The sequence below is a fragment of the Gopherus evgoodei genome, chromosome 10, assembly GCF_007399415.2.
Source record: "Gopherus evgoodei ecotype Sinaloan lineage chromosome 10, rGopEvg1_v1.p, whole genome shotgun sequence".
Lineage (NCBI taxonomy): Eukaryota > Metazoa > Chordata > Testudines > Testudinidae > Gopherus > Gopherus evgoodei.
The window spans coordinates 31298352-31321764 of NC_044331.1; the positions used below are offsets into that span (position 1 = coordinate 31298352).

A 23413-nucleotide genomic window follows, 5' to 3' on the forward strand; every position below is an offset into this window, starting at 1 on the left:
ACTTGTGGATTCATAATTAATGTGACTTTAGGACTTTCATTAGTCCTTACATTTTATTTATTTCAGAAATGGATGTTCCTATCTATGTCTCACAGCCTTGACAACGGTCTTATTGAGTACTTTTTAAGCAGGTGTGGGCTTCTCTGAAACCATTGCCCTGTGAGTCCAGTCACACTTCCCTAGGCCTTTCACACCATCCTGTACCGGCAGATGGCGCTAGCAAGCCATTTGCTAAAAGTATTTCCTCCTGCTGTGTGGCTGTGTGCAGGTCAAAGACAAACAACATAATGTGGTGTAATCAGCCTGCAATTTAGCAATACTGGGAAGCCATACTCCTTCAGTGCGGGTTAACAAGACCTTAATAATCTGTACCCTACAGCCCCATTCCCCAAACTATCAGCCAGATCCCAGCACTGCTGTTGCTAATACCCCTCCAACCTTTCCCTCCTACAAGCATTGAGACGGGGGAAAGAGGGGACTGCTATAAGCATAAGCAGACAGTGTCCCCTACCTTCTTTTCTGGGGCTACCCAGGCCCAGTTCCTATTGAACAGGGAAGTGGCCCCCCTAATAAATGAGTACCCATGGTAGACCTTTGGCAAGCTGCAACAACTTGAATATGCCTAACCTAACGTACCACACGGTCACTAAGGTGAAGTTGAAACAATCATTCTGCTCAGACCAATCTGGCAGTAAATTAAAAAATTCCTTCATGGCCCCAAAGAGGTGACAGGCATGACACCCACAGCTAGACCCAGAAACCTGGTTAATCTATGGAAGGATGCAGAAGTCGGATGTAGCTGTTCCTGGGAACATAATGGCACCATCGGTCAGGGAGAACAGACTTATAATAAATCCATCCCTCAGCATGCAGAGGCTGAGACAGGGATGTGTTTCTCCTGCAGGCCCCGACAAAGCATCTACCATTGCTGGGAAAGTGGGAGGGGGACACAGGAGAAGAAGCCACATTTCCTATACGTTCGTATTCCATGGTTATGGCCTATCATGCTATCCAGCAAAATGATTTCAGAACTGGGGAAGCATGGATGGGACTCAAGAATGAGTGATCCAAATTGAGAGAGTGTTTTTTTTTTGCAAGTTATAAATGTTCATCTACTTTTTCCATAGTTTTCCACAGCTGTGTAGCCTTTGATATTAAATAGTCCATCTGAATAAAAGTGGGGAAGAGAATCCAACTTGAAGCCCTTTTCCTAATTCAGCATCAAACAGAACCAGGCCTTATGCCAATAGTGCCTTGTCAATAAATGGCTAAATTTCCAGTCTTCTTCCTTTGTCACATTTAGCAAAAAATAGTTCTCCCTACAGGAGCCATGTTGTTTTAATGGAGTGAAAGCAGATCTTCTGCATTTATGTCTCACTTCTACAATACTATAATCAATCCACATGACTGCCCTTAGAGTCTTTTTTTTTTTGGTTCAAGCCCAACTCGGATTTTTGGAAGTAACATTGGCAGTACTGATAGATGTCCTAAAGCTCTGCATACATGCCAAGAAACCAAGTCTCTTTTCTTTTCTTCCTGGGATTTTGATGCAGGGAAGCCAGAACTACAAAACCCAGTGATATAAACAGAATTCAGGTCTGACTTTGGAAAGGAAGCCTGGAATGGTTGGTAAGGCAGGTGGAACTTGCATGCAGGTATTTACATGCAGTGTTACATGTACCACCTGTTTGTGTATCATGTGTAGGCAAAAGAGTGAAGAGCATGAACCGAAGCAGTCCATCCTAAGAGCTCTCTCCCACATTCACTCGTGTGAACTTTACTGGTTGCTGCACTTCATCATCTTTACATTCATGTAGGTGCCATAGATTCTCGACCCAGATCAGGAGAGGTGACATGTGTGTTAGTGTCCCACTGTAAAATATTAATTTTGCTTAAAAAGCTATTGTAACATGCCTTGTGAAGCAATTGATAAAGTAGATCTGGATAAACAAAACATGACATGCTATATTGCAGCCATAATTCTGTTTGAAGATTAAATGACTGAAAAAGAAAATCAAACAAATCCATCTTCATTCACTTTCTTGGTGTGAAAGTTATTTTAGACCTGTTATTCAGAGGTCCTGAGTACCTGTGTCTATCTCAGTTTGAGTTGTTGCTGCTCAGCACTTCTGAAAAAAAATAATAATCAGGCGCTTTGACTTTACAAGAGAAAAAGAGCAGTTGAATGAAGGGATTGCATTCCATACATTTAAAATTGCCATTTGTTGACTGACATTTAAGTAGTGCGATAGAACTTTTGCTTGTAGCTATGAGATTCAAATTCTAGAAGCGTTTGGTAATGGTACAGCAGTTTGTTCCAAGACAAGGAGTCATATATCAGCTAATTTTCTTGTTCATGGAAAAAGAGAGAGAGGGTTAAAAATTAAAAACTAAAAAGGATTCTATTTGAGCTTAGAGCTAAATGCCTAAATCACACACTGGGTTTATTTGAACAGTTCAGTCTGGAGTCTAGTCTCTTCTTGAATCAGAATAAAAACTAATGTCTATGTGGTATCAATTATATTCAGGGTCTTCATGAAATCTAACCATTGTGTCCTCTTTCATCCATTGATCTGAGAAGTCTATCAGGTATTATATCAACATAGACATAGGCTGTTAGAGTCAGAGGAAGGTATGTAACCTGGTCAATTAACCATGCCTTGCATGCCCCAACAAAGCCTGTGCTTAAATACAAATTAATTTGAATTCTAACCTACAGTTCACTTTCAGAAACAGACTAAGAAAGGCTTCTGAAGACATTTTCAAAATATTTTTCCATTAAAGTTTTTGTACTTTTTAGTCTAGCAATAAATTTACATTGGCTTGGAGACAGACATTTGTTAATTTCTAATAATAAGAAATGGACAGTTTAATTGTGTTTCATCAGGATATTTATTTTTGGATACTGATCTGTTTGAATTGTATGTGTTTTTAAAATCAGGATGAAAAGCAACTGCAATGACTAATGCAGCTAACTTGATAAGTCTGACTACAATTAATGAACAAGCAGGTAAATCCTATTGAGAACAGGCTGCCCTTCTTACAGAGCTAACTTCCACAGGATAAAAACAAAGATTCTAGCTAAGAACCCAGTACCCCCGTGAGGCCTCCCTACAAAAGGAGAATTGCTTAAACTGTGTTAGTACAATTAAGCAGTATCCATTCAAAATATCAGACTTGTAGCTGGTAATAAAAGACTATTAAGAGCTATTAACATTATTACATTAACTTTGGAAAATACATAAGGAAATTTATAGCTATCATAAAAGATGATTGCTTCATTGTTATTATACACAGCAAGTCCCAAAAGCAGGGATTAAATAATATTGAAGGACATGAACCAGGCCAAGAAATTCAAGGTTCTGTCTGAGACTGTTCTTAACTCACAACATTCTAGAAAAGAAACAACGGATTCTATTTATATTAATAAAGTACCCACCCCCTGCTGCTGGATGCTGTACAAAACAGTAATTCAATGGGTCATGGTCGCCATGTCCCCAGACCTCTTTCACAGCTTTTTATAATTACAGAGAAGAGACTTCAAGATTTCTCAATTCCCATCCCAGAAAATCTATCCCCAGCCATCCCTCCTCCTCACCGGGGAAAGCAAGTGGGTGTTGCAGCACCTCCTGCATGTCATCACATTTGGACTCTGGTAGCTCAAGGAGAGGGAAGAGAATTCCAAAGCCAAGGACCCTCTTGAGAGAAAACCTTGCTGTATAAAACCTTTAAAACCCTCATCCAGCTATCCCTCAGCTATCCCACTCACTGGCCTGATTCTTGGCTCCTTTGTTCTGGAGCTTGATGCAGATGTGAGTGGGGGAGGAGGGCTTTAACTCACACTTGTGCTGCCCACATTCTGGGACAGCCAGGGGCCTGCCTGGTACCTGGCGAAAGTTAGAACAGCTTTAGGACTTTACGCTCGGTTTCTCCCAGCCCCCTACAATTGAGCAGTGACTAGTCAAAGCACATTGTGCTCCAGACGTGCCTCAGGGTCCAGCGTAGCTGGGGAGCCAGGCTGGCATAGAGCCCTTCTCTCTCTCTCTCTCTCTCTCTCTCTCTCTCTCCCCTTGCTGGAGTGGTGGGCGTTAGCCCTTTTATACTGCCAGGGTGGTGCAAAGGGGCTTTAGTGCGCACAATGTTTGTAGCTCCTATTTATGTCATATCTTCTCTAGAATTCAGAGGGGTTAAGACCATCTCTGTGGTGCGTGTGTGTGTGTATTTTTTTTTAAGTAGAGCTGAGAGAATCATTTTGTACCCATTTAAATTCAAACAGTCACAGTTTGATCCCTGCTTCCCCTTGCTCCAGGGAGGAAGTAAACTGTGCCAGCTCTTTCTCTAGCTCATCTGGGTTGGCTGATGTGCAGCGATGGGGGAGTGCAGTGGAGGCTCACTCCCTGTTCCTACCCACCTACTCTCTGGCTACTTGTGCAGGATGGGGAATAGCAGCTTGGCAATGGCTGCTCTCCCCTGCCCCCTGCCTTCAGACCAGCAAAGCAGGGAGCTCTCAAAGGGGACTAGGATGCATAACCCCTTTGCTGGCAGGATAAGCAGCTTCCCACTGGGCTCAGTGTGAGCACTATAACACACCAAGTATAAAATAACTCCACCTACACATTAATCAGCTTTCAAATCTCCATAAACCATCTGTTTTAATATCTCCAAAAGGCCTAATCCACATTAGGAACCAATTACATTTATAAAGTCAGATTCTCAGTCTCACTCCAGCCCCTTTATGCCAGCTAAAAGAGTAGGAGCAGCTTAAAGGGGCTCCAGATGCCCTGCATCCAGCCTGGGGAAGTCAGAAATGGAAAAAGACAGCTGGCTGCCTTCTGAGGACCCCCTTCCAAGCTTTGGCACTGGGTATGTGCAAGCCAGGGGCACGGCCACCGTGAATAGTGCTGCTTCCTGAAGGGCAGTCTAGGAAGCTGCTGTAACAGACAGCCATGAGCAGCTGTCTATGTTATTCCAGGGGCCACTCCAGCCCTCAAGCAGTTCAGAGTCAGGAGAGTACAAGGGTAGCCACTGTAGTGCCCTCCCTCTCCCTGGGTTGCAATTCTGTGTTGTGCTTCTGACAGGCACAGCCCCACATCCCATCCATACTCTCCACACTGCAGTATCAGGTCAGGATTTTAAGAAATGACTGAGGCCATGGCTACACTGGCGCTTTACAGCGCTGCAACTTTCGCGCTCAGGGGTGTGAAAAAAACACCCTCCGAGCGCTGCAAGATACAGCGCTGTAAAGCCTCAGGGTAAACAGTGCTGCAGCGCTGGGATCACAGCTCCCAGCGCTGCAAGCTACACCCGTAGAGGATGTGGAGTACGTGCAGCACTGGGAGAGCTCTCTCCCAGCGCTGGCGCTGCGACCACACTCGAAACTTCAAAGCGCTGCAAGTGCAAGTGTAGCCATACCCTAAGGAATCAAGTTGGACACTAAAGGGGCCTGATTTTCAGACTATGAGCTGCTCAGTTCTTTCCGAAAAAGTGAGGCTAATTTGGGGGTGGAAGTGGGGGAGGAGGGCGGAGGAGGAAACCACGACCAACCCACAAACCAAAAAAAAAGGACAAAAACCAAAAAGCTTGGTTACCAAAGATCACTAGTCACTTCTGAAAAAACCTGGCTTAGATCTGTTATACATGGAGTGGGCCTCTTTGGCACATTCTGCTTTCCTTCTACATACAGGACTTCTTCCACTGAAGCCAATAGAAAGTTCATAGGCAGAATATGCAAGTGAGCCACAGAGTGGATCCACAAGAATTTCACCATAAACGCCTTAAAATTTAGATTTAAAAATATATATGTATTTGTTTATAGCAGCAAATTGAAAATGTCCACAACTGGAAAGTACTTAATTTTTATACATGCCTGTCATTTAAAATGCAGGGCTTTAAAAACATTTTGTATAAAACATAAATTGACACATTATATATATTATGCTTCAGGTACATTTGTTCAGCTGCTTTCGAGTTCTAAACAGAAGGTATTATAATGCAACAGAAAGAACTAAGAATTGTCTTTTTGAAGTTGTTAGTTTCGTTGTGATTTAAGTTTTAGCTACCCAACCATCAGCTAAAGTTTAAAGGGAGATTATCAAGGTTGGCAGGCACACATCCATAGAGGAAACAGACTTCTGCAATTCTTTGTATCTGGCTTGTAATCCAGAAATGAACGGATGCCCATGTTCAAAGTCTGGTTCGCCTGATTCCACTTTGCAGGCCTGTCTCCAAAAACAACATTTCTTCCATTCAAATTCTGAGGGCTGACCTACTTTGCCTAACTGTATTCAAAACTGGAAACCTAGAACAAACACAAAACTACTGTACAGCAGGTGCTGTGCGGATCAAAACCTTTATTCCTATTGGAGTAGGTGGGGTTTTATTTTCTTTAAGCTGTAAAGAAGTTAACATGACGCCCAATCTCTCCTCTTTTCTGCCTGCTCTGTACTATATTCATAGTTGTGAGCAAGGCAGATAAATTTTAGGATGAAGCTCAGGAAGGACGTCCCACAGAGGTAATGATGTAGCTGGTGATTCCCCCCTCCTTCCCAATCTTAATTTAGAAAGACAATGTTTAAGAAGTTGGAACACTAATAAGAATAAATAGTAGAAATGAATGTCAGTCTCCAAATTCCTGACTATACAGGAAAAGAATAAGCTAAGCTTTTCTAAGCATTTGGCAGCCTAACACTATTGGCTTGCCAGGGCAGAACAAACAAAAATAAAATCATTTTATTTTTTTGTTGGGGGGAGAGGGCGTGCGGGAGTGTGGTGGTTGTCTTTCTGGAACACTGTCAGATCAGAATTAAAATCCCAACTCTTACTGAGCTCTCTGTGAGAATACGTGAAACATCTGTTACACCTCATCCCAACCCCCCAATTTTTTATTTTATACTTCCATGCTCAATTGTTAAAGGGTGCACTTGTAAACCTTTAAATAGGTTTCTCAACAAACTGTAACTTAGTAAACAAGTTCAGCGACACCCAAAGCCCGCCAGAGTGCCTTAACATTTCATAAAGAGATGGCAAACATTATAGGTGCTACATAAGAACCCAGGGATTGCCAGACTGGATCAGATCTGTGGCCTATCTAATCCAGTAACCTGTCTCTGATGGTGGCCAGCACTAGTTGCTTCAGTGGAAAGCCCATGAAACCCCACAGTAGGCAGATGGGGATGATGATATGCCCCATAAAGATCTTATCTTAACAACCCTCAATAATTACAGATTGGCTTAAACCCTCATGGTTAAGGGTTTATATCCCAGCCAAAACATTTTTTTTAACCACCTTAAACTATTATAACTCTGCACAAATTTGTTAGTCTCTAAGGTGCCACAAGTACTCCTGTTCTTTTTGCGGATACAGACTAACACGGCTGCTACTCTGAAACCTGCATATCCTTGTTATCCATATAAATGTGTTTGTTATCTATAACTCTTACCTTTCATATACTATGTTATACTGGGAGACAAAAAAAGCTGGCTACATGCACTTTCTGGGAAACCAGCAGTCTTAACACAAGGAATACAGAACAGGGCCATGAGGGGAGAAATATGTGTCTTCCCATATAAGAGTGCATCACTCTGGTATCAAATATGGAGCGAAATTATATCTGCCATCAATCCCTTATGCACCTTGAGGGATGCTCTTTGTCATTTAACAAATTCACGTATTTCACAAAATGTCACATTTTGTAGACAAAGGCAATGACATAACCCCCTTTTAGAGCTTGCTCCCATTAAAGCCAATGGCAAGATTCCCAGAGGAGTATGATCAGGCAACAAGGGTCAGATTTTTAATGGTTCTTAGGTGAGAGTTCAGTATCTAGGCAGGTTTGAAAATCCCATTAGCGCCTGAGTACCTTTAAAAATGCATTCAGGGAGAGAGTCTCCCCTGTGCAGAGTACCAGCGTAATGCATAGGCCTTGTGCTGGCCCTCAGCACAGCAGCAAATCTCACCCTGAATGATTTCTTTAAGGTCATAAAACTGCATTTGATTACTAATTTGTAGTGCACAGGCAAGAAATGTAGCTACCAAATGGGGTAGGAAATAATAATTTCTACACTTCAGTGCTATGCTCTATACAGCAAACTATAACTCCTTAAAGGCTTTATCTAGGGATATATTTTCTCACTATGATGCTCACTGCAAAGCCATGGGAAATTCTCCCCCTGTGAGATTTCAAATAACAACAAAACCGTATTTTCATGATCTCCATGGACCGTAGGAGATGCTGAGTACCCTCTGATTGCAGCAAAGTCAGCAAGAGCTTAGCTCAGGAAGCTCTAAGTGCTAACAGGACCAAGTACGTAGTGAGTAATTGCCTTTGGGACTGACTAGGGACCATTTGTCTGACAGTCTTGTTAAAATTTAAACTCGTATATAAAATTCTGATTTTCTAGAAGATGGATAAATTCATTTCAGATTTTAAAAGAAAAACCTATGTGTTCCACAGCTGTGCTTTGTATTTTCTTTTTTGCTGAGTGTCACGGAGTCTCCGGGCGATGCTTTGGAACTGTTCCCCACAGTCAGGACTTTGGGGAGCCTCCTCTCCCTTGCCCGTCTACAAGGCAAGAAGCTCACATGGCTTCACCTTCCTGGGTCTTACCTTGGAGCATTCAGCATATGCCCCTCCGTGCATTTCCCTCAGCAAGTCCGCAGAGGGTCCTGCACGCACCCCCACTTCGCAGTCAGACGTGACTCTAAGGCCACGTCCAGACTAGGGTATTAAAATCGATTTTAGATACGCAACTTCAGCTACGTGAATAACGTAGCTGAAGTCGAATTTCTAAAATCGAGGTACTCACCCGTCCAGACGGCGCGGCATCGATGTCCGCGGCTCTCCATGTCGATTCCGGAACTCCGTTCGGGTTGATGGAGTTCCGGAATCGATGTAAGCGCGCTCAGGGATCGATACATCGCGTCCAGACTAGACGCGATATATCGATCCCCGAGCAATCGATTTTAACCCGCCGATGCCGCGGGTTAGTCTGGAAGTGGGCTTAGCCAGCCAGTAAAACAGAGGTTTATTAGATGACAGGAACGTGGTCTTAAACAGAGCTTGTAGGTACAGAGAACGGGCCCCTCAGTCGGGTCCATTTTGGGGCCCAGCGATCCAGACAACCCCGTCTGCCCTCACTTCCTGTACCCAGCCAGCTCCAAACTGAAACCCCCTCCAGCGCCTCCTCCTTGGCTGAGTTCCTTTCCCGGCCCAGGAGATCACCTGACCCCTTTGTTCGCTCACACCTTTAGCATCACCTTGCAGAGGGGAAGGGCCCGGGGCCATTAGTTGCCAGCAGCCAGCGTGTCAGCCAGAAACTGTATTCAGAGGAAACATTAAGAACAGTCCCATTTTGTCACACTGAGCATGCCTGGAAGATTTCTCTGCTTCTGACAGCATTCCCTTAAATAACGATGACCAACTAAACAGTTAAAATGAAAACCATGTATTAACTATCTGCATGTGTTACTGTAACAACATCCAAGATAAAGAATTCCCCATCTTTTCTGTAGCATGCACACTTCTTATTAAAAAATTGGGGTAAATTCTCGCCTGTAGCCAAATTCCACTCAGCACAAAGCTGAAGTGCTGCTCTACCTTTCACCTCTGGCAGAAGGTGAACTCTGCCAAGCCCCCACACCACCATACAGGGCAGCTACATGGAGTGTCTGGTACAGGAAGCAGCTATGCCATCTTTATACCAGTGGAGAGTTCCCCAAGGCCATTTGAGAATCCTCTTTGGCCGTATGCTGGCTAGAGATTGCACTTTGACCTTTGTGGCACAGCAGAGAAGAAAATCCAGTCCAGATTCTCCTGGGACATCTCTCATTCCATTCACAGAACATCCTTGTGGTGATGTAGAGTGTTTGAGTACATGGAATAGTAAAATTATAATAGCAATAATAGGAAAATAATGTATTTTTAGTCTCTATAAATGCATTTTAGCTGCTGGATACAAAAAAGGAGTTGCCAGCCCAGTCTCTGCAAAACAACATCAAGTGCTCCTACTACCACAGTCTGGATACCTCTCTTTCTCTCTCACGTTATTAAAATATCTTTCCTTCCTGCATGCAGTTTGCCTACTTTTTTCATCTCCCATCAGTTATATGGTGATGCTGCCCCAATACTGAACACGAATATTTAAATAATCTCAAACCCACTTACTAGGCCACATGCTGCCTCACCTATACAGCGTGGAGAGCAGCAACTTGTGGCTTTAGAGGCAGCAGGTGAGTGGCAACTGTTGCACTTCCCCCTCCTTCATGCAAGATACCACTGAAAGCTTCCTTAAAATCTTAAGAAGTCCATGGAGAAGAGACAAGGTGCACCTGCTGTTTGTGACTTGTTCCCATTAGGTCTGGGTGGATTTCCAGGAGGAACTTTCCCTATGCATTTGCAAGCACTCCTTGGGTTTAGGGGGTATATGATTTTTGCAACTGCTGGCAGGGACAGTATGGAACCAGGCTAGCATGATGGAAAGAAGAACCTGGCAGCAATGCAGAGGCCCTGGTCTTTGTGGTTCTCAAGACATCTACAAGTTCAGAGAGAAATTCCCATGCTTTTCCACAGGGTACACTGGACACACCCAGTCCCTCCCTTGCAAGGAGAAAGCTTTGCAAAAGGAAATTTGCAGTGTTCGCCAAACCTTCTGCTGTTTTTTTTCTGTGTAAGGGCATTATGTGATCCAGTGTTTACACTGATGTCTTTGTTTTATTAAAACAGTTCACAGTGGATTTTTTTTTTAATTTGGGCCTTCACTATGTGTTGGGAGACATGTAAAGGGAAAGTGTACATATGCATTTTGCTCTTCAGGAGCATAAGGAAAAAGTGTTCCAAAGTGTCTCTTGATGCCAGGCATGTTCTTATACATTACAAATACGTCCATCTTAGTTCTGCAGCATTTTCAGCTCATCTTTTACTGAGACTCAGGGTGAGAGGAACTATAGACTGGTTGAATGAACAGAGTTGAGTATCAAGGAAGACTTGAGTTCTAATCTTGGTTCTGCTACTGATTTGTTTTTAGACATTGGTCAAGTCACTTCATTTCTCTGGCACTGCTTCCCTCCTTGTGAAGTGGGCTAATAATACTTACCATACCTACCTATCAGGGCTGGTACAAGGATTAGTTAAGTGTTCTGAACATGTTTGCACTCATTTAGTGACATATTATTATGTCTTCAAGAAGCAGATGAATGTTCAAGAATATTTAACAGGTAATTTGAAATGTATGTGGGCAGATACTTTGTGGCCCACATGTTTACTTTTAACTCATTATTTTTAGAGCCCTCAGTTAAACTAACCACAGTCTTTTCCAAAAGAAGTCAGTTATTTAAAAAGTCATTTATTTAAGTTGCTTTAATATAGTGTAAAGAAGTATGTTCCCATAAACTATAAAACTTTTTTCAGGGCAGCCTTATTTTCACTGTCGCCTGTGGGCCTGATTCTCTGCTTATCAAAGACCTGATCATAGCTCATTGAAAGGCATGGAAATTCTTTTGTTGACTTTGGATCAGGCCCTTATATCAGAATAATGTCATTGACTAAAGGGGAGCTGATTTCTGTTTCACACCAGCGTGAGAGACAGCAGACTCAAGGACTGCAACAGGATCTAATTTAAGCATAAAGATTTGTGCCCAGCAGAAAAGAGGGGACTCTCTCTCTGTTATTGTTGTACCTTAATAAAATAACTCTGCAGTGTCCAATACACTAATGAATATTATCCTGTGGTGTATAGGCTAATACTTTGTAGCAAGCAATCATCTGTTAACTATCAAGAGTAGAGTGACTGATCAACTCACACACTTTATTATTCTGCTTCAAGATAATATCATGAACTTCCACTGTAACTAATTACAACAGCACAGAAAAAAAGGAAGAAAAGCCCATGACTTAAACAACATAGTGTTAATTCAAGTAGCTGTATGTTATATAAGTATGAAGTAAGAATCTCATCATATGATATGCAAAACCACCAGTAACCATAGTGTAATCATAGCCACACCATCTGTGCTGCTATGGGGCTTTTAGTATAAACCAGTTTTTCAGGTTTTTGTAGTTGATTTAACCTGCCAAAAATAATCCTCCGACACTGGCACAGAATGGGTCAAATTCTGCTAGTCTTACAGCATTAATAACCCTGTTGCCTTAAATTAGACTACAAATGAGTAGGGTTTGGATCTCTACCTACTTCCTTGATGCCCCCCAGTGTGCTTACAAGTCTAAGGACGTATGGTAAATTTCTTCCTTAACTGTGAATTTCTTCCTTTTTATGTCACTTTTATTATGGGAATTTTTATTTGCATGGCTCTGAAGAACTTTAGTGGTCCCTGAAGCATTTAAATTGTAAATTCCAAGTGAAACATGTTTCAAGGAGTAAATATTTAGACTGCAATAACTGTTTAGGGCCTGATCCTGAAAACCGTTTTTCATGTCTGTAGTCCTGTAGAATTCAGTGGGACTACTTGGTTGAGTCAGGAAGTAGTGTGCATAAAGGTCTGGAGGTTTAGATCATTAGATTGTCAGCTATTTGGGGCAAGAAATTTTATCTAAAAAACACCTATCTTGCTTTTGTGGCTACATGAAATACTTCAATCCAGTGGCAAATAATTTGAGAATTCAGGAAAAATTGGGTGCCTGGATTCTTGTACTATTTGTCACATATGTATGGCTCAAAAAAGAGATTTGCTTTGAATAATTTTGTTCTGTTTTATCTACATTCGCCTGTCTGTTCACTGAGATATGTAAGTCTTCACTTCCTGTCTCGAAATGATGGTTGCTGCCAAATCACATGCCACGTTGCACCCTATGATGCTGATCCCTTCAACAGGTGGGTCAGAAATCAAGCCAAGGAAAAAGAAGATAGAGAGAGGCAGGGCTAGTCCGAGTCTCTGATTACACTGGCTTCTATCAGCAGGATTCAAGGCCCTAGCAGAAGAAAGTACACCCTGACACAGACTGCGGCAGCAGCAGCATACAATACCTGAAATCTTCACTCCACTGTGGGAGCTGCTGGCAGGCAGCATAGCCCCCAAAATGGGTGACACTGACAAATGGGGGCATTGGCCAGGGGTGCAGAGGATATGCTTCCCCTATCGGCCTCTCACAATGCTATTCCTGTAGAGTCTCAAGTGAAATTTAAAGTGGCCAATGGTTGGTTGAATCCCAGAAGGTGAGTGGTTGTACAAAACACCACCAGTCCCCCCGGTGGGTGAATAAGTCCTGGGATGCAATGACTCCTTGCATCAGGGACGTCTCAAACCATTAGTGTCTTTTTCACTGAGGACTTGAGTTAGAACTCTGTACTTCAATTTCCATTCTGTAACAGACAGAGATGAAATTTTGGACCAGAACCTTCCTGAACTTGGGGTTCAAAATCCTTGTCCCAAACTGAGCTTCCAGCATAAGAGCTCATTGGTAATTTGGGATTTGACTCTGCAAAACTTGACATGTGTGACCATACTCACTGAAGTCAATGTTGCTACTCACATGAGTTAGTTTTGCACAATCACAGCCTGGGATTTTAGTCTCCTCAGCTGAATTTCTAGTTCATGCTCTAAATATTAATATACAAACAAAAACCAATCTGCTGTTTGTTCTCCAAAAACCTAGACACAGCAGAGCTGTCCCTTAATAACTTCCTCATTGTGCCTGTGTATTTAAGGACATATGGTACTTTCCACCCCTAACTATGAATTCCTCTGCTCTAGTTGTTTTCCTCTTATCATCTAGTTATGGAACTGCTTGATTTTTTTTTTAAATTTTTTTTGCATAGTTCAAGAGACCTTTATTTATCAGAACACCACCCATCACCAGCCCCTGTGTTTGTAATATCACTTAACATATTCTTACAGAAGCCCATTTTGTAATGCAATGGGAATTTACTGGTGGACACTTCTGAAAAATAACATAGTCCTAAGGCCTCAAGGGGTCCATAAAGTATTTGTAGTGTGAATTGCCCCTCCAAAGAGCAAAGGGCACAGCATTACTAATGTACACTTGAGACTCCTGCTGTAACGCTATGGTTTAAAGTGCCGAGGGCGTTCCCACACTGGAGAGATTACTTCTATTCCCCCCTAGCATAAACTGTCTTTGCCACATGCTGATTTGCTACAAACCAAGAGAGCTGGAGGTGAAAGACATAGGTTGCTTATGCAAAGTAGCATTTGTCCTGTAGATCAGATGAAAAGCTAATACTTATTTTTTTTAAAGAAATCTACAAGCTCACTCAGACACTCCCAACTCACTCAGATTCTGACTCACATGCTTTTGCAATAATGTAGCTCTGTGGGCACAAGCAAGAAATTAACTGGTGTTGGGTTAAATGCATGTCTCACACTCTGGCAGCTGCTGATCACAGAGATATTGCTGATGCCAAGAGTGCTTGAGTGGCATGAAGTCATGCTGGGAGGTGGAGGAGGAATGGTTTCATGGGGGAAAAACATTCTTGCCTCCTTTTCAGAAAGAAAATATAGGCTATTGTAGGGTGTAAAGGGGCTAAGGTGGTCCCCCCAACTCCCCAGCCACAGATTTGGGACATTAAAAAGCAAGTGATGCCAGCTCAACAAACACGATTACCCTTAGGACTCACTGCTACAAGTTATGAGTGAAATTCCAGTGTTGTCACAGAACAAAGGATGTTAATTCTGCCTCTCCTTGATGGAGCAGGGTGTGCGCAGCCTACTTCTAATGGAGCAGAAAGAGGTGTGTTCTCTCCATTGCTCTTGTGGAGCACTGCAGTGTGTGCCTAGCCTGCCTGTTGCTGCTCTGAAGTACATGGAGGAGGCTGTTCTGTCCTCTTCCCCCTGGGTCAAGCGAGTGGGATGCTGAAGATGAATGCAAGGTGTTTTTCTTCCCTTGTGTACTAACCACCAGAAACAGGGGAGGACTCTTTTCCCTTGCAGTTAGGTGGGTGTAGATTACAGACCTAGGGACTTTTTCTCTGTGTCTAGCAAGACAAGGGGAAGGGTTTAAAATATGTCACTATTCTCCCTTTCCCCATCTCATCTTTTATGGGGATAGGAAAAATTGCTCTTCCCCCTAGAACCCAGAGTGATGTCCTTTCTCCCCCTTCCTCTCCAGAGCTGGATTAGCAGAAATATTCTCCCCCACCCCCTTCCTGTGAGTCAGACCAGGAGTAGGGGGTTGTTTTCTCTTCCCTAAAGAGCAGACAGCCGGGAAGGTGTCACCCTGCCTGCACGGGCAGGAGAGGTAATTGGGTGAAGCACATTCCCGCACCTGACCTCAGGCTTTTGGGAGATTTCTCAAGCCTGTCTGCAAACTCTCAGGGCCTTTCGCTCTGGCCGTGGCTGCAGCAGGAGGGGGAGGGGAGCAGGGGCTCCTTCCAAAAGGCAGTTCCTGGCTCCGCACTGACCTAGAGGCCGGGGCAGAGCCCTGCCCGGCTGCCAGCACCGACTCCAGGGCCATGAAGCTTTCCGAAAGGGGTTGGGCGCGCTCAGATGAGCGGGGGGGGGGGAAACAGGGCAGGGCCGAGCCCAGGCTGTTTGTTCCCCAGCGCAAGCAGCAGCGGCCCCGCCCCAGAGGGGTGGAGGCGGAGGGCGAGGCTGCAGCTCGCTCTGTTCCTCCCCGCGCCGGGAGCCCCCATCGCGTGTCTAGCAGCGACACCTCCCATCCGCTTGCCTAATGCGCCGCACAGGCTGGCTGCGCTTCAAGCCGCGGAGTCACCTGAGGACAGCCGCCGAGCAAACAAGTCTGCGCTTAAAAGGGCTATGCCTCCCTCCTGCGCCCATCCCCCCAACCCCGCTGCTTCGCAAGCCTCTCCGGCCTGGCAGCGTGCCCGTCTCCCCCGGAGCCTGGCCTTTCAGTGCCGGGGTGGGGCCGGTCCCCGTAGGCTCTCCCCCACGAGTTTACTGGTGGGGCCCACCGTTATTCCTGGGGCGGGGGGGACATACCGGTGTACTTAAGCAAAAATGATAGAACCGGGCAGGCTCCTAGGTAATAAACTTTGTTAACAGCAGTTAGTGTTACGTTGTCAGCTCAGCATTAAAGAGTCCTTCATTGCTGCATCTGCAAAAGTTACCCTTACACTTGTCTGTGGGTGCAGTTTTGCCACTTAAACCCAGTCATTGCAAAATTAAACACCCCCCATTCTTATGGAGACAAGTAGTCTCCTTGAAGTTAATGCAGCTACTCAGAGGAGTAAGGTTAACTATGTGACTGAAATACCCAGTTTGTCAGCCCAGTTAGGAGAACTTCAGAGCTATCTAAAACAGTGGTTCTCAAAGCTAGTTCCCCACTCGTTCAGGGAAAGCCCCTGGGGGCCCAGGCCAGTTTGTTTACCTGCCACATGCACAGGTTTGGCCAATCGCGGCTCCCACTGGCCACGGTTTGCCGCTCCAGGCCAATGGGGGCTGCAGGAAGGGGCATAGAATGAGGGATGTGCTGGCCACCACTTCCCGCCACCCCCATTGGCCTGGAACAGTGAACTGCAGCCAGTAGGAGCCACAATCAGCCGAACCAGAGGACACGGCTGGTAAACAAACCGGCCCGGCGCGCCAGGATGCTTACCGTGGCGAGCCGCGTGCCAAAGGTTGCCGATCCCTGACCTACAATAAGGCCACAGTACATACACTGGTCTGGTAACTAGTGTCCATCCATAATACCAACATCCATTAACTGAATCAGTACAAGAGATGGGTCAAAATTGACAAAGTCTGAAACAAACTGATTGGATAAAACTAGAGGCCAGATTCAACCATCCATGGCTTTAAGTTTGAGCTTGCAAAATCAAATTTAACTTCCCATGCCCAACTCTAGTCATTAAGTTCAACCACATAGATTTAATTCTGAACATCTGAGACAGATTATTTCAAATCTAATTCTTTGAAAGAGTACTATTATTTTAAATCAACAGCGTGAATTTATCACTTATTACAGGAGCATAGCAAAGTGGTGACTGAGTTTAAGAAAGTTAGCATACAGAACTTAAAATTTGCTAATGCTGTGGATTTGTCAGTGCACATTAGGTATCAACTGTCCCTTTAAAAAATGATAACAGTATAGCCTGTAGCAGTGCTTATTAGAATGGGGCTTTGGAAACCAGAACTAAAATATACAAAGAAATTAGAGTGCATACAGTGGAGTAATTTAAGGGTTAAAAGGGAGCTTTGTGGTACTTCATAAACTTGTCAGGTACATGTGATGTATGGCCATCATATGCAGACAGGCAGGACAAATGCAGGGAGGAGGGGAAGGAGAAGGGAGGAGAGTAGACTACCAAAAGCTGAGAGAAATGCCTAATCCAAACAAACAACAAATGTTATGGACATTTCCTCAAAGACTATATAGCTTTTTTAAGAGGGTTAAATAGACATGTAAGTAAATTGATCTTGATTAAGTCTTGAAATGCCACACTCCCCAACATGCCCAAAAGCCTCCCATGTTAAATGATGTGACTTTTTTTTTTTTTTAAAGTGATGCTATGGAGATGGCAGATAGTCAATGTGGACATCATTCTCCCATCAGCTACAGGTATGTAACTTTTTCTAACATGGTCAATGGAAGCAACATGTCTTTCTGAAGGCAGATTGAGCTGTGTGTGTCATAATACCAGCCTATGCTACCTTCCTGAATCACAAGGCATTGTTATCCTCTTTGATGCATAGAAAAGCGTGGACCCAATGCAGCGCTCAGTTTACATCTATGGAACCCTTCAGAATGAACTCGGCTAAATTGGCCTCTGGTGCAAAGCCACTGAAATCTGTGGGGCTGGCCCAGTAACATCAGCAGTGTTGCATTGTTGGCACTAGGTCACATTCTGTTTTCTCTTACTTTACAACCTGCTTAACTGTATATGAACATTCAAACACTTGAAGACTTTTAGCCAACCAGCTTTGGAATCAGTGATCTGGATTGTCCAGTGTCTTGCACCTTCGTTAATCATTTTCATCTGTGGAAAAATGATTCTATTCTAGTTTGTTGGTGTTCTACATTGTTTTGCACAGGTGTGAATGGATATACAAAGCTGCAGGGAGTAGAGAATCAGGCTCATTATCTGTGGTCCCCTGCAAACAGACAGAGTTAACCCAGAGCCTGTGTGGAATCAAATATGTTTCACTTGCAAGTATCCAAAACTGTTGTTTCTCCTGTAATTGTAGAAAGCAGCTTGTTTTAGCCAACATTCTTTTCAAGATGCCTTTGCCAACTTATGAACAATGCTGTGTTCCATCAAAACATATTATTGTGCAAAGGGATGTGTAAACATATGCCATAAAGGTTATGCTGTTATTCTTTCCAGCCACAGATCATTCTTGTTTTCACAAAAAGAAATGCTTCGAAAGGAACAACTAATTAAATTAATAGGAGTCTTTCTTTTTGGAATGATTGTGTATGTGACTTTTAGCTGCATCAAGATTAATCTGATTTACACATTTGAAATGCATTGAAGGTCATGTTGTGAAAACTATGGTACACAAATTATGTATTCATAGCAAGCAAAAAAAAAATGAATAGGTGAAACAGTGAGACAGGAAGTCTAGAGTGAGAGAAAAAAATGTGTGTGTGGAGGTTGGAAATGTTTTGGGACCACATAATGTGTTTCCCAAAGGCATGCGAAACCTGAAAGGGAGTGGAATTGCTGAAGCTCTAGTATGCGTGGGGGGGGGGGCTTATGGTTGACACTTTCTGTGCACTGCAGAATGCTGGTTCCTGGGGGAGCTCATTTATTGAAAGCCCACAAGAATTTTAGGGATTGTGTGGGGACACGGACATCCAGTTGTCACTACACAGAACTGTTGGCCCCCATGTCCTTATGGAAAGATGGTGCTGTGGCTACAGACTGCACTGTGGGCCATGGCATGCTGTCTGTGGCAGTTGAACTGTGGTACAGTGCTCTGCAGCATGGACTCTCTGGCTAAGGCTGAGCAGCAAAGAGCTATGGAACAGAAAGGCAGAAAACGGGAGTGGGGGAAACCATGCAGTTACAAAAATTCTGTAGCAATTATGCTTGTGTTCACCTGACACCAGTGCTACAGTATGGTGGGTGTAGCTAGGAAACAGTGATGCCTTTGTTTTGGATGCAGTGCACCTTTAAGTTTCTAAGAGCTCTGTATGCAGCCACTTTGTTCTCACAGTAATTGTGATCTGTAGAAAGGACACACATTGTCACGGAGACTTTACTTAACCTAAGATTAAAGTAATTCACACAGGAAATATACGGGAAAAGATAACACACTATTGGCCCTAGCCATTTAGGTATGGCCCTTTCAGAACTGACTTCCCAAACGTGGGTTGTGACACTAAGCACTTCTATATTCACACCTTACACAATATTGTAATATCTTTGTACAAAATATGCCCTGTGAGCTATCATTTGGAAACGAATAACTCACTGACTGTTGTGACTGGTTCGGACACAGAGACTCCTCTCGAGACTGTCACTCGATGAGCTGGGATATCACTAAGAACAACCCTCTTGCTAGAAGAGGGGGCCCCTCCACTCCTGTCTTGCTGAGTTAGACATTTCAGTCAGCTCCAGTACAGACCCAGAGGTTGGGCCATGCCTCTCTGCAGTTCACTGAAATGGAGATTCACTCAGCCCAGAGGCTCCTCAGTTAACAGGGAATTTCCGAGCATCCTAGTGTTCAGCCTTTCTATTTGGGGTTCAGGCTCTCAGATTAATTTTACTCTGTATATAGCTTATACAGGGTATCTTCATAAATTGTTCACCCTCTATATCACCAATAGAAAGATATGCACAGCTGTTTGTTCCACCAGGTATTAATCACTTACTCTGAGTTTATTAATAAACAAAAAGTGATTTTATTAAGTATAAAAAGTAGGATTTATGTGGTTTCACGTAATAACAGACAAAGTAAATCACCAAACAAAATAAAGCAAAAATACACAAGTCTAAACCTAATATATTAATAAACTGATTACAGGTAATATCTCACCCTCATAGATGTTCCAATAAGCTTCTTTCACAGACTAGACTCCTTCCTACTCTGAGCCCAAACCTTTCCCCTGGTACAGTCTTTGTTAGATCCAGCGGACATCTCAGGTGGTAAGCAGGGGTTTTCTCATGACTGGCCGCCCCCTTTGTCCCGCTCAACCCCCTTTTATAGCTTTGGCACAAGGTGGGAATCTTTTGTCTGTGCTTGTCCCCACCCCCACCTCATTAATGAAAAAGTACAAGGATTAAGATGGATTCCAGCATCATGTGACATGCTCACATGTCACTGTAAGACCCCTAGGTGCCATTCTTCCTGGGTTGGCCCACACATACACAGGAATGTTTGCAGGTAAACAAACCATTTACAACCAGTTGTCTGGGTCAGTGGGAGCCACCAAGATTCTAAACCCCCATTAATGGCCCACACTTTGCATAATAATAGGACCTCAGAGTTATACTTCATATTTCTAGTTTCAGATACAAGAATGATACGTGCATACAGATAGGAGGAATATATTCAGTAGGTTATAACCTTTGTTATGATACCTTACAAGAGACCTTTTGCATAAAGCATATTCCAGTGACATCATATGCACTCATAAGCATATTTCGATAAAACATATGGAATGCAATGTCAACCATTAATAATCTTGCATCATGTATATACATGGAGGTGCAGGTTTGAACTCTCTGGAACCAAATAGAAGCAAGAAACCTGCTTGAGCAAAGATCTTAAACCTAATAAGACAAGGGAAGCCAGCACCTTGTACTTCAGTGAAAGGTTCTGAAAGAAGGAAAGTCAGCCATGCCTGGGAAGAAAAGTGAGTGGTGAAAGAAGCCATCTTAAACAAGGCCTGTATCTTGCTAGATTAAATTTTAGACCGTTAGAAACGTGCTTTGTTTTACTTGTAACTTTATCTCATTACTTATACTTGAACTCACTTAATACTATGTGATTGCTGATCGATTTCATTTTCACCATAAACCAACTCAATGCTGTGTTTACACCCCCTAGTTAAGTTAATAAGCTGTGATATGCTTTTTGTGTCTTTAGAGGAACAAATGAACCATATTATTTCTCTGAGCTGTCCAGGAGAGGGCTGGACATTTCAGGGCACACAATTTTGGGGAAATTCAGGACTGGGAGTGTGTTGGGGTCACTATACAGGTAGCAACCAAGGCTGGTGGAAGCCAGAGTGGGGCTGTAGACATGCTGCTGGGGTCAGAGCTGCTGAACCTGAGCTGTCTACCATGCAGACACTCAGGATGTGACTTGCATGCTGATAGGCTGGTTGTGAGCAGCCCAGGTTGGGACCTACAGTAGCAAAGCATTGAGATGTACCCAGGATTATGGGGCAGGCAATGACAACCCTCATTGGTCTGGATTTGTACCGTAAAACCCAACTGGACTTTGACAGGAATCCATGCTGGGAGGTGAGGAAGAGGGAGAGGGTCTGTGGGGAGGGCATACAAGAGTCCAGGAAGCTGAGTGAAGAAGGAAAATCACTATGTTTGTGTGCCAGAATACACCTTTGCATTCACACCTTATTGTAATTATTTTTGTACAAAGTATGCCTTGTAAGGTATCATTTGAAAACTCAATTTTCTGGTCAGTATTGCCCTGGTAAAATAGGTGTGGCAACATTGTATGTGAAGTTATAGGTTTTCTCTGTATTGTGTTATTAACATATGTTCAAAACCCTACAGCCCTGCTCAAACAGAAGTTGGAAAACAGGTCTGCCCTAAACAGGAACCTGTGCATGGCTTAATTTGCATTTAAGCAGTAAACAGTCATCAAGCAGGAAGAGCACATAAAGGAAGTTCAAACAGGTGAAAAAACCAGCAGGGAATATCCTTCCATCTAGACTCTTCGGGTCCTGGCTTTCAGCTGGAAATGTTTTTCAAAAGAGGGACTAAAACTATAAAAATGAGGGGCAAAGCACCCTTCTGTCCCCCACTGCCCATCATATTCACAGGAAGCGGCTGTTGAGCTCTAGCGGAAAGGTCCTGATTGAAGGAGTTTGGCCAGTAAGACTGCTGAAATCATGTGGTGAGAACCTGCTTTGAATCCAATGTAGTTTGTTAAGTCAGACATCGGTAAGCATTTTATCTTTGTTTTCCTTGTAACCATTTCTGACTTTTATGCCTCATTACTTGTAGTCACTGAAACAAGTTTATTAAAATCTCTCCGTGTAGTTCATTGTTTTATCTAATCCAGTGCATTCAAGTTGAAGGGTCTGGGTAAATCCATGTGGGGAAACAAGGGGTGTGCATATTATTCCCTTAAAGGAATGACAGACTCAATACATATGCACTGTCCAGGAGAGGACTGGGCAATATAGACTATAGGCTGGGAGTGTGTTGGGGTCACTCTGTGGTAAATTTTAGGGTTGGTAAGAGTCAAGGTCTGGCCGGCTGCAGCACACGCAGAGACATAATGGGTAGAGACTTACATGCTGCTGGATGTGAGCAGCAAGGCATTGTAAAGGGCACCCCAGGTTACAGAATAGGGGTGACAGCTACTCAGTGCAGATTGTACCCTGGTACATCACAATTTGTCAGTGGCAAAGGGAGCTGTTTGGCACTGTAATTAACTGGGAAATCAGCTATTTTCAAATAATAGTTAGTGAGCAAACACCAGGAAGGACCTATACAGCATTAACGAACAGGCACACCAAGTCTTTGATACATATAAATATACTATCCACTTACGTATGCTTAAATTAGAAGATCTGAAATTGCTTTACAAGCCATGATGCACATCCTTGTAGAAAAGGGAAACTTGATCCCCATTTTACAGATGGGGAAATGAAGTCAGAGAGAGGAAGCCCCACATTTTACACTATGTTCACTAGAATTAGGTGCTTTTGGGGTGCTCAGCTTCAGACTCTCAAGGCCTGATTTTCCAAGGAAATGAGCACTTATAATTCCAATTGAAGTTAATGGAACTGGTGGGTGCTTGGTACCTATGAAAATTAGGGCTTAGGATTCTTGGGTTGGGCATGTCAAAATGGGCACCCAAAATTAATGGACAATTTTGAAATCTTTGGTCTAAAGGACATGTATGAAGCCACTCAGGAAATCTGTGGCATGGCCATGATCTCCTGACTTTAAGTCCTGATCTTAATCACAAAATTATCCTCTCTCTGTATAAGAAATAAGACACCACGTGTACTTTGCAATGGTAGATTTTCTGTTATTATAATGAGGCAGTTACTAGATTCAAGTGACATAATGAACAAATTATGTCTAGAACCAAACAGATGAAGGAAATGAGTTTTTAAACTGTTAGGTTATTAAATATTTCTTTAGAGGGAAATCATTTTCACTTTTCTGCTCTTATGAAAACACAATTTGACATATTTTGTAATAAACGTCTGCTGCTGATATAAGCTTCACAGCTTGTAATGTCTTCAGCCTTGGATCAAAGTCTCTGGCAAAAAGGTCTCCCAATGAAATCTTACAGAACCATCTTTACATTTTGCTACACAGCAGAAATGCATAG

General features: G+C 43.2%; 1 protein-coding gene and 1 long non-coding RNA gene across 2 annotated transcripts in view; one reads left to right on the forward strand and one right to left on the reverse strand.

Moving 5' to 3' along the window:
• The window catches only part of TRPM1 (transient receptor potential cation channel subfamily M member 1), a 215835-nt gene that overhangs the window by 183317 nt on the left and 9105 nt on the right, over positions 1–23413 (reverse strand).
• On the forward strand, positions 15144–22014 carry LOC115658259. Its single transcript, XR_004002221.1, has 3 exons — positions 15144–15206; positions 17430–17486; positions 21616–22014. It is a non-coding gene; the product is annotated as an uncharacterized LOC115658259 (long non-coding RNA).